The following is a 10,444-nucleotide window of genomic DNA, read 5'->3' as shown; positions in this document are numbered from 1 at the left end:
ATGATATTAAAATGCAAGCATTTCAATTTTTTAAAAAATTTGCTTCTCTGTAAAAGGGGTATAGCCACTTTTCAACTGTTAAACTGTTACCATTGGGAAGAATTTATGTCTAGGCAATAATATCATCCACCATACTTTAAAATATGAAATCCCATGGTTAGATCATTACTGCGTACTACAGTGGACTTGTCATGTTTTGTCTGATCCGCTCCTGTTCCTTTCCCTTCTCCAAGTTGCGCACCATTTTTTCAGGAACTACTTCAACCCTGTTCCTTTTAATAAAGCGCTTATTGTGGGAATGGTACCCTGGTCCACCAGGGTGATCCAGCGATACATACACAATTAAAGCCAGCTTATTTTCCAGCATTTTTCAAATAACACATAGAAGAGTGACCTTTTTCTCTCCAATAGGGAATCTGAAGCTGTGGACCCCATAAAATGCTGGGCCTCATTTAGGCCTCATAAGAAAGTTGGTCCAAGAGGATTCGGTGAAAACAGAAACATCAGCTGAGACCAAGCTGGAGAGACAGGGTCAAGGTGGGTACTTGAAGGTATGATGCCAGTCCCTCTTCAGAGCCACCTTTAGTTCCACCTTCCAGATCCTGGTGGTTTACTCTAGTCCTGTAATCTTGCTAACTGTTCCTGTACCTACTGCATCCCCTTCTTAAAAAGCTACTCTCTGTTTAAACTAAATTGATGTTGTTGATTGCAGTAAAAAATTCTACATCACCTACAAAGGACACAGAAGAAGTAAAAATAGGTCACAATGCACTTATTTCTATTTTTCAACATAAATGGCACAGTGCCTCAGGATGGAGGCTGGGCAATTGCGCTACAGCATTTCATGGGGAAAACATGTAGTATACACAAATAACCGCTTGATTTTTTACTTCACAGAAGTTTTGCCCCAGCTAACCCTATTTGTGCTACATTAAAGGTCTTGCAAACAATGCAAATATGTCTTTATTCAGCAGTTTTCCTAAATGTAAACAAATCCAACCAAGACTTTTGAGAAATTCATGCAAGTTTTACATGCATACATACTGTGTGAACGTGAAACTTATCTTACTGTACTTCACTGAAAGAGTGATTTGATGATCCTAAAATCTTTTTAAAAATTGGCAGGGAACATTGGCTCATTCCTGTAATCCCAGCACTTTGGGAGGCAGGGGGATTACCTGAGGTCAGGAGTTTGACCAACCTGGCCAACATGGTGAAACCCTGTCTCTACTAAAATACAAAAAATTAGCTGGGCATGGTGGTGGATGCCTTTAATCCCAGCTACTAAGGAGGCTGAGGCAGGAGAATTGCTTGAACCTAGGAGGCAGAGTTTGCAGTGAGCCCAGATTGTGCCATTGCTCTGGGCAACAGAGCAAGACTCCATCTCAAATATATATATATATATATTTTAATTTAGCATTTGCAAATAGATTTATAGCCTGAGAATTATCAAATAATCATGGATTATCTAAGGGTAGACTCAATATGTATGGGCTCATCACACAAAAGTATTTAAAGAATGTTAAGGAAACATTACTAAGATGAGAAAAACCTAATTTGGATGTGGGCATCATTCATTTATTCAACAAATATTTATTTTGCCACTACTAGGTACGTATCCAAAAGAAAGAAAATCAGTATATCAAAGAGATATCTATACTCCCAAGTTTGTTGCAACACTATTCACAGTAGCCAAGATTGGGAAGCTACCTAAGTGTCTATAGCTGAGGAACAGATTAAGAAAATGTGGTACATAGACACAATGGAGTACTATTCAGCCATAAAAAAGAATGAAATCCTGTCATTTGCAACAACATGGATGAAACTGGAGGTCATCATGTTAAATGAAATAAGCCAGGCACAGAAAGACAAACTTTTCATGTTCTCACGTATTTGTGGGAGTTAAAAGTTAAAAGAATTGAACTCATGGAGAAAGAGAGTAGAATGACAGTTACTAGGGGCTGGGAAGGGTAGTGGAGGTTGGGGGAGTGAGTATGGTTAATGGATACAAAAAATATTTAGAAGAATAAATAAGATCTAGGATTTGATGGCAAAACAGGATAGTCATAGTCAATGATAGTTTGATTGTACATTTTTAACCAACTAAAAGAGTGCAATTGGATGGGTTGTAACACAAAGGATAAGTGCTTGAGGGGGTGGAGATCCCATTTACCCTGACTTGATTGTTACACATTGTATGTCTGTATCAAAATATCTCATATATCACATAAATATACATACCTACAATGTATCCATTTTATATATGTGTGTGTGTGTGTGTGTGTGTGTGTCTATTGTGTCTTCTATATGGCAGATGCTTTTAGAGACACTACGTATTTAGAGGCACAAAGTCTTGCTCTTATGCTATTGGTATCCTGAAGCAATGCCATCCAATGGAAATAAAACAAGACCACACATGCAAGCTACATTTGTAGTTTTAAAGTTTCCTAGTAAGAACATTTAAAGGAGGAAAATAAATAATTTTAATAAAATGTTGTGTTTCCTATATTTAAAATATTATAATTTCAATGTGTAAACACAATTTAAAAATTTTAATGCAATGTTTTACACTCTTTTTTTCCCACACTATTTCAAATTCGTTGTATATTTATTTTGTTTGTTCTTATGGTTTTAAAAAATATTTTATTTTTAATTTCTGTGGGTACATAGTAATTGTATATATCAATAGAGTACATGTGATATTTTGATAAAGGCATGCAATACATAATAATCATATCATGGAAAATGAGATAATCATCCTTTTACGTGTTTATCCTTGGTGTTACAAACCACCCAGTTATACTCCTTTAAGTTATTTTAAAGCATACAATTAAATTATTCTTAGTATAGTCACTCTATGGTACTATCAAATACTAGGTATTGTTTATTCTTTCTAACAATATTTTGTACCCACTAACCATCCCCACCTTCCCCCAACCTCCTACTACCCTTCCTAGCCTCTGGGAACCATCCTTCTAATATCTATCATTGTGTATTTTATACTTACAGCACCCCCAGCTGGGACTAGCCACCTTTCAAATGTCACTAGCACAGATGGCCAGTAGCTGCCATAATGAACAGTGCAGGTCTACAGGGTAGTGAAAGCTAAGGCCTTATTAAAGTCCAGGCACATCAAGCCTAGGAGATATAGACTGTCCCCATCTCCTCAATAAAGTAGTTAAGGTAAATGGAAATTAACTTAGTTACACTCACACAGTGTATAAGTGTTCTAAGGATCTAGTCCTATCCAATAAATTACCCCCAAAACATGATTTTCTAAAACAATAGTTTATAATTCTCCCATGCTGTTGTGTGGATTGACCTGACCTGGCTGAGAGGCTCTTTCCTATGCCTGAAGTCCTATTATTCCAGAACTGGAGTCAGCTGAAGGCATGATTAGGATGGACAAAGATGCTGCCTGCTTCCCTCATATGTCAGGGGTTTCCACTGGGTTGGTTAGCACAACTGGGGGCTTGCTAGACATATTTATCTTCTTCTGTGTGTCTTTCCATTGGCTAAGTCCAGGCTTTCACCCATCAAGGCAGTGTCAGAGTGATTGACCATGTTAGAGATAGCTGGATTTTCTCTACAGAGAAAACATCCCAGGAAGTCCCAGGAGGAAGCTGCAAGACTTTTATGACCTAGCCTGGGAAGTCACTTCTGTCATCTTATATTGCCCAGAGCCAGCCTGCGATTCTAACAGGACAGAGAATGTGTACTAAGAAGCATGGTTCATTGAGAATCTGTCTTAGGAAATTAGTTTCCAAAATAAGCAGGAGAGTAAGAATTTAAAGCCAATTAGCCAGGCATCAGAAATCATATGCTTAATAACTATGGTTATTAAATATTATATAATAACTATGGTATATGTAGAATGTACCATATGATATGGTTCGGCTGTGCCCCCACCCAAATCTCATCTTGAATTGTAGCTCCCATAAATCCCATATGTTGTGGGAAGGACCCCATGGGAGATAACTGAATCATGGGGGTGGTTTCCCCCGTATTGTTCTCATGGTAGTGAGTAAGTCTCATGAGATCTGCTGGTTTTATAAGGGGTTTCCCCTTTCACTTGGCTCTCATTCTCTCTTGCTTGCCGCTATGTAAGACACGACTTTCACCTTCCACCATGATTGTGAGGCCTCCCCAGCCCTGTGGAATTGTGAGTCCATTAATCCTCTTTTTCTTTATATATTGCCCAGTCTCAGGTATGTCTTTATCAGCAGCATGAAAACAGACTAATACAGCATACATCCTACATATATTTTTATTCTCCAGTACCTAGTATTGTGTCTGGAACATAACATGAACTGCCAAATGAATTAAGTAGATGTTGATCTATATATTCTGTTTATCTAGATTTTATGGGACCTTCATTGTGAGATCAGTGTAACAAGAATTCCTAAGTTTGTAAGGCATTCAGATCATGATATTATGTGCTATATATAATACTTATATAGTATTATAAGGTTTTATATCCCTTGACATCAACAGCTGGGTCTCATTCTTTTTGGATTTCCCCATACTGAATAGTGCAGTATTAATCATTTAGTATGCACTTGATAATTATGTTGGATTTAAAACAGCGTATAGGAAATCTAAACCAGAATCCTACAGGCAAGGAAAGCTACAGAATATTGATTCAAGCTTCCAGACAATTATATAGGGAGAGCTTAGATTGACAGGAATGGCATTGAATAGCAACAGATATTAGCACACCATGTCACCTTTTCTACTGTGTATATACGTTTTGAAATTCATTCTAGTCGCCTAGCTAGAGCTAGCTGGGAAGACAGTCTAATTTACAAAGCTAATAACCTTTGTGGCACATAGTGTGTGATACGGCACCTGGATTCTAAACACCCATATGATCTGTGCTGCCAAAGGTGACTCAGTGGCTAGGAACTTTTTATTCATCTTACAGTGTACTGGAAGAATCTGTAGCTTTGTTGTTTTCTTCCAAAGGTTGACTAAAAAAATACTGCCACTCATCTTAAATAACTATCACCATAAAATATTTATAGGCTAAGACATGTGGATATGCCTTGAGGACTTTCACATGAGGAAAACCTAATAATGTTTCATAGATGCAAATGGTAATATTATATCAACTGAGTATAGCAATAAGGAGAAACTTTACTGAAAAAATTCCCATTTTCCTAATTATTATCATTATATACAGACCAGAGCTTCTCTTGGATGGCTTTAGACTAATTTCCCCGTTGGAGTTTCATGCTCGAGTGATACATGAAATCCTGATTTGCTTCCTCTTTCTTCCTAATATCTGAATGTTTTCATATTGATTTTCAGAAAACTATTAGCTAATTCACAAAGAGAAGTTTTTGTGCAGGACCTGCATAACCTTAAACGTGGTGCAATGCTGTTACTCATCTTCTGATTTCACAGACAGCTTAATGAGCATCACGTGAAAGCACAGAATCTATTCTCACGGAAAACTTTCAACAGTGTAAAACAATCACAGCATCTGTGCATATTAGGGTATTCCTTATGGTGTTGAGAAACTCTGGGTTTTACTTTCAAAACATTAGGAAAATGCCTGGCATATAACCCTTAAATGTTAGAAGTTTTTATTATTATTATCTATATCATTATAATCGTATCTTTAACAAGGTTTAGATTTTTTTCGGTACAACCATAATTTGTTTTAATATAGGCATATTAGTATTTGTTATACTTCCCTTCTTAAAGTACTCTCTGTAGGGTAACATTACTGAATTAGCAAGATGATGATACCCTACAAGCTTTCATTTTCTAAAGTTTAAGTAAGTATGGCTTCAATCACAGTCATTCTTCATTTGCACTATTGTCTGGAAATGAGCTTTATAACTAAAGCATATTGGCTTGACATAAGAAAAAAATAATAAATGGTTTTTGATGGCTCTTTGCAAAATATAACCAATTATTGATTCGAAATCCTGCTTAGCCACAACAGAATACTCTGTAATCAATTACATTTGGAGGTTTAACCTATAGATAGAAGACATGAAAAAGCTGAGTTAATGACTTTTTCAAATGGCCAAATGATATCCCTGGGGGGCAAAATGTAATCCTCAGGACTGTCAGTAATTTCCAATTGTTGCTGCCACTCTTGCTATTGGGGGCAGAGCTTCCTATGGCTGCGCCAACAAGCTACTCTAGACCGTCACTTAAGTTTCCACAATAAAAGACCAACACAAACCATTTTTTTCTGTCTTTTCCAAATACTACTGATCTTCCTATTTCCATGGTAACCGACTCCTGCTGGCATGATCAAGAAAAAACTGATTTGGGATTTTAATTAATTGCTTAGAAATGGAAATATAACAGGGACTGGCAGTTCCACTAAGCACATTTTACAAAGTGAATAAAAATAGAGTTTCCAAAATACTTGAAATTGTTTCAGTGGCTGTAGCACATCTTTTGCTAGACACCTTAATTTATTCCATTCTCCAAAATAAATCTGCCAAAAGTACTAAGCCATTTTGTCAACACAAATCATTTTGGCAAATACTTTAATCCCTCTTCTAAACAAAATGCATTGTAATTTAAAAAATCTAACCCATCAGTGTGAACCCACTGGGTCCCATCTAAAAATACTCCTGAGGCTTTAGTAGATCATGTTTAAAGGAGCTGTCATTTCCTATTTGTACAGGATAGTCCCTGTTCTTGTTGCCTGCTTACGAATAAATTCCTTGAACCTAACCATAGCAGTGGTTCCGACCTATTAGAGAAATGAAAGCTGTATGGTTACTTTTTTGCAGACAGATTAAGAACTTGGGCTCTGAAGCAAGATTAATAGGTTAAAATCTCAGTGCCTCTATACTAGTTGTCTTACCTGAAGTAAGTTTCATAACCAATCAGAACTCAAGTTCCTCACAGGTAAAATGGGTCAGCATTTATAAGGTCCCAGTGGGGATGATACATGTTAATAGATGGAAAATCCTACAACAATGACTAGAGATAGTAATAGATGTGGTAAATATGTTATTATTCTTAAATTTGTGTCTTAGCATATAGGTAGCTATATGCAAACTATTTTGAATTTCTTATAATACTTGGTTTTAAATATGCTCTTTAACGCTATAAAACATCAAGAATTTTTTAAAAATTGGTTTTCATTATGAAGAGTGATCTCTCATTTCTTTAGAGAAATATTAACTCTTGCTATAAGGTACATAAAACAATGCCATCTAGGGCAAAATAGATTATTTCTTTTAATATTTAAAAGTAAAAATTTCTGCAGTAACAAGAAGAGGAGTGATGCAATTTCAAGGCATTTCTGGACTAAGGCCCACCCTTGCTTGATTTGCAAGTATTTTAGTTATTCAAAGATAACAAATTCTAATAGGCATAAAGGACAGCAGTAGTAATTAAATATTATTTATTGATGTAGTTGATGAAATCATCTGATTCGAGGTTCTTGTACATATGGTGGCAGGAGCCTGGAATCTCAGCTACCTGGGAGGCTGAGGCATGAGAATCACTACAACCTGGGAGGCGGAGGTTGCAGTGAACCAAGATCACACTACTGCATTCCAGCCTGGGAGATAGAGCAGGACTGTGTCAAAAAAAAAAAAAATTGCCATAGCTCATATGCTTATATGTATATTAACATGTACATATTCTACCATAGGCTTTAGAAATCTATATAATAAGCCCTAGTAGGAAAGATAACTTAATATATTCAAAATTACTTGGAAAAATAACTCTAATTAAATACAGCCTTCCTCACTTATTAACTGAGATCCTTGAGCAATACTTTCGAGCATGAGTTATTCCATCTTTACTATCATCACCATTATTGAACAATAATAAGAACAAATTTATATGGAGCCAGATGCTGTAAGGAAAAATGAAAACAGGAAGGTGAATATTATGTTGTGCTTATCATAGAAAGGAACCTGACATCTCTTACTATAGAAGGTAAGTTTTCACAGACATTACAGGCAAGGAGAACAAGATCAGAAAGTATTAAATGTGAGTCAGGTATGGAACTAACCAGTGTTCAAGCATTGGCTTCATTTTTAAAGATACTTCTCAGGTTAAGTTCCATTCATCAGTGAGCATATTTCTGACCTCAAAGATCAGGGAACTCCTCCAGCTGTGTATTCCCACAGCATCCCATACTTGCCACTGTGGCGCATTCATCACGCTTGTAATTGCCTGTCCAACGTGGCTTTCTCACTAAATTATCTGCACAAGGCTTGAGACAATCTTGTTGAGTTCATTTGTGTGCCCTGAATGTAGCATCTGGAAGAGAATCGAGATTGGATAAATGTTTATGTAAAACTGAAATTAAATGATTAACTGGTCTCTGAAATCTGTATTAGAATATAGTCATGCCTAGCAATCATACAATGTCTCACTAGAAGATATTCTCCATGTAGACCAGCTTCTAGAATAGGGCCTGGTGCATAATAGGCACTTAAAATATTTGGTGAACCAATGAATAAATGGATGAACATGAGACATAGAAAAATGTTGTCAATATTAGAAAACTTAATCCAGGCTATGAAGTGAGAAATAATGCATCACAGCCTAGATAAAAAGTAAATTTCTTATTTTCTCCATTCTATCAATATTGCACTGAGTTCCATAATAACATGTGGATTGAGGACATAGTCTAGGGCATTTATAGTGACTTGGAAACCATATCACTCTTATGACTGTCTCCTGAGCAATACCTCTTCCCACACACAAGATAACAATGGGCTCAAGAAATTACATTATTGACTTGTCCTCCAACCTCTGTCTTCCACCACGACATCTAAATTTGGACTTCTCCTTCACATTATTTACGGATGTCTGTTCCTTTTCTAAAACTATAAATTGTCTGAGATGCAACTGCCAACAACCTCAGTCATGGCAATTTTTTTTTATTCTTTAATTTTTATATATGCCCGAGTCTGTGATTAGAAACATGTCATGGGAACAGAGAACAAATGATCTTTACCATAGTAGTAATAATAATAGCTAGTGTTTATTCAATTTACTATGCATTCTCTTACTTCATCCCTAAGACCTTATCCATTCTATTATTCTTTTACAGATGAGGTAATTAAGGCTTAACAGAGTAATGAGATTCTCCAAAGGTCCCATAACTAAGAAACTGCAGAGCTGGAAATCAAACACTAAGAAACTGGCTTCAGTCAGGCTCATTGTCTCTTATTTGCAATCCCAGCACTGCCAAGGCAGTCAGATTCCTTGAGCTCAGGAGTTCAAGACCAGCCTGGCAACATGGCGAAACCCTGTGTCTACAAAAAGCTAGCTTAGCTACTTGGGAGGCTGAGGTGGGAGAATTGCTTGAGCTGGGAGGTCAAGACTGCAGTGAGCCATGACCATGCCACTGCACTCCAGTCTGGGTGACAGAGCCAGATTCCATCTCAAAAGGGTCGGGGGGAAGACAGAATGACAGAGAGAGAGAGAGAGAGAGAGAGAGAGATTGGCTTCAAAGTCCACTCATAACTAATAGACTGTGTATTAGTCTGTCCCCATGCTACTGATAAAGTCATACCTGAGATTGGGTAGTTTATGAAGGAAAGAGGTTAAGTGGACTCACAGTTCCACATGGCTGGAGAGGCCTCACAATCATGGAGGAAGGTGGAATGAGAAGCAAAGTTACATCTTACATGGCAGCAGGCAAGGAAGAACTTGTGTAGGGAAACTCCCATTTATAAAACCATTAAATCTCATGATTTTTATTAACTACAAGAGCAGTACAGGGAAAACCATCCCCATGATTCAATTATCTCCACCTGGCACCACCCTTGACACATGGGGATTATCACAATTCAAGGTGAGATTTGGGTGGGGACGCTACCAAACCATATCAGACTACATTGCCAGATACAAATGTTAGCTTCCTCTCTCTACATTTAATTCTCTGTACTTCAGCAGACAATGATGCTATGTAATAATAATATGTTACATTATATTGTATATTGTGTATAATATGCAGTATATGCATTTTATATAAAAATATAACTGATGTATCTTTGACAAACCTGACAAATACAAGCAATAGGGAAAGGATTCCCTGTTTAATAAATGGTGTTGGGAAAACCGGCTAGCCGTGTGCCGAAAGCTGAAACTGGACCTCTTCCTTACACCTTATACAAAAATTAACTCCAGATGGATTAAAGAATTAAACATAAGACTTAACATCACAAAAACCTTAGAAGAAAACCTAGGCAATACCATTCAGAACATAAGCATAGACAAGGACTTCATGACTAAAACACCAAAAGCAATGGCAACAGAAGACAAAATAGACAAACAGGATCTAATTAAACTTAAAAGCTTCTGCACAGCAAAAGAAACTATCATCAGAGGGAACCAGCAACCCAGAGAATGGGAAAAAAATGTTTGCAATCTACCTGTCTGACAAAAGACTAATATCCAGACTCTACAAAGAACTTAAACAAATTTACAAGAAAAAAACAAC

At 36.8% G+C, this 10,444-nt stretch overlaps 1 long non-coding RNA gene across 1 annotated transcript in view; it reads left to right on the top strand.

Moving 5' to 3' along the window:
• Positions 1–434: 434 nt before the first annotated feature.
• The window catches only part of LOC135271573 (uncharacterized), a 173,085-nt gene continuing 163,075 nt past the window's right edge, over positions 435–10,444 (top strand). The window contains exon 1 of the long non-coding RNA XR_010339695.1: positions 435–537. This is a non-coding gene — a long non-coding RNA (uncharacterized LOC135271573). The remainder of the gene's footprint in view (positions 538–10,444) is intronic.

Source organism: Aotus nancymaae, unplaced genomic scaffold (assembly GCF_030222135.1).
Source record: "Aotus nancymaae isolate 86718 unplaced genomic scaffold, 86718_ANA_hifiasm-v0.15.2.pri h1tg000083l, whole genome shotgun sequence".
Taxonomy (NCBI): domain Eukaryota; kingdom Metazoa; phylum Chordata; class Mammalia; order Primates; family Aotidae; genus Aotus; species Aotus nancymaae.
Note: the sequence above shows the minus strand (reverse complement) of the source record. Positions and strands in the feature narration are given on the sequence as shown.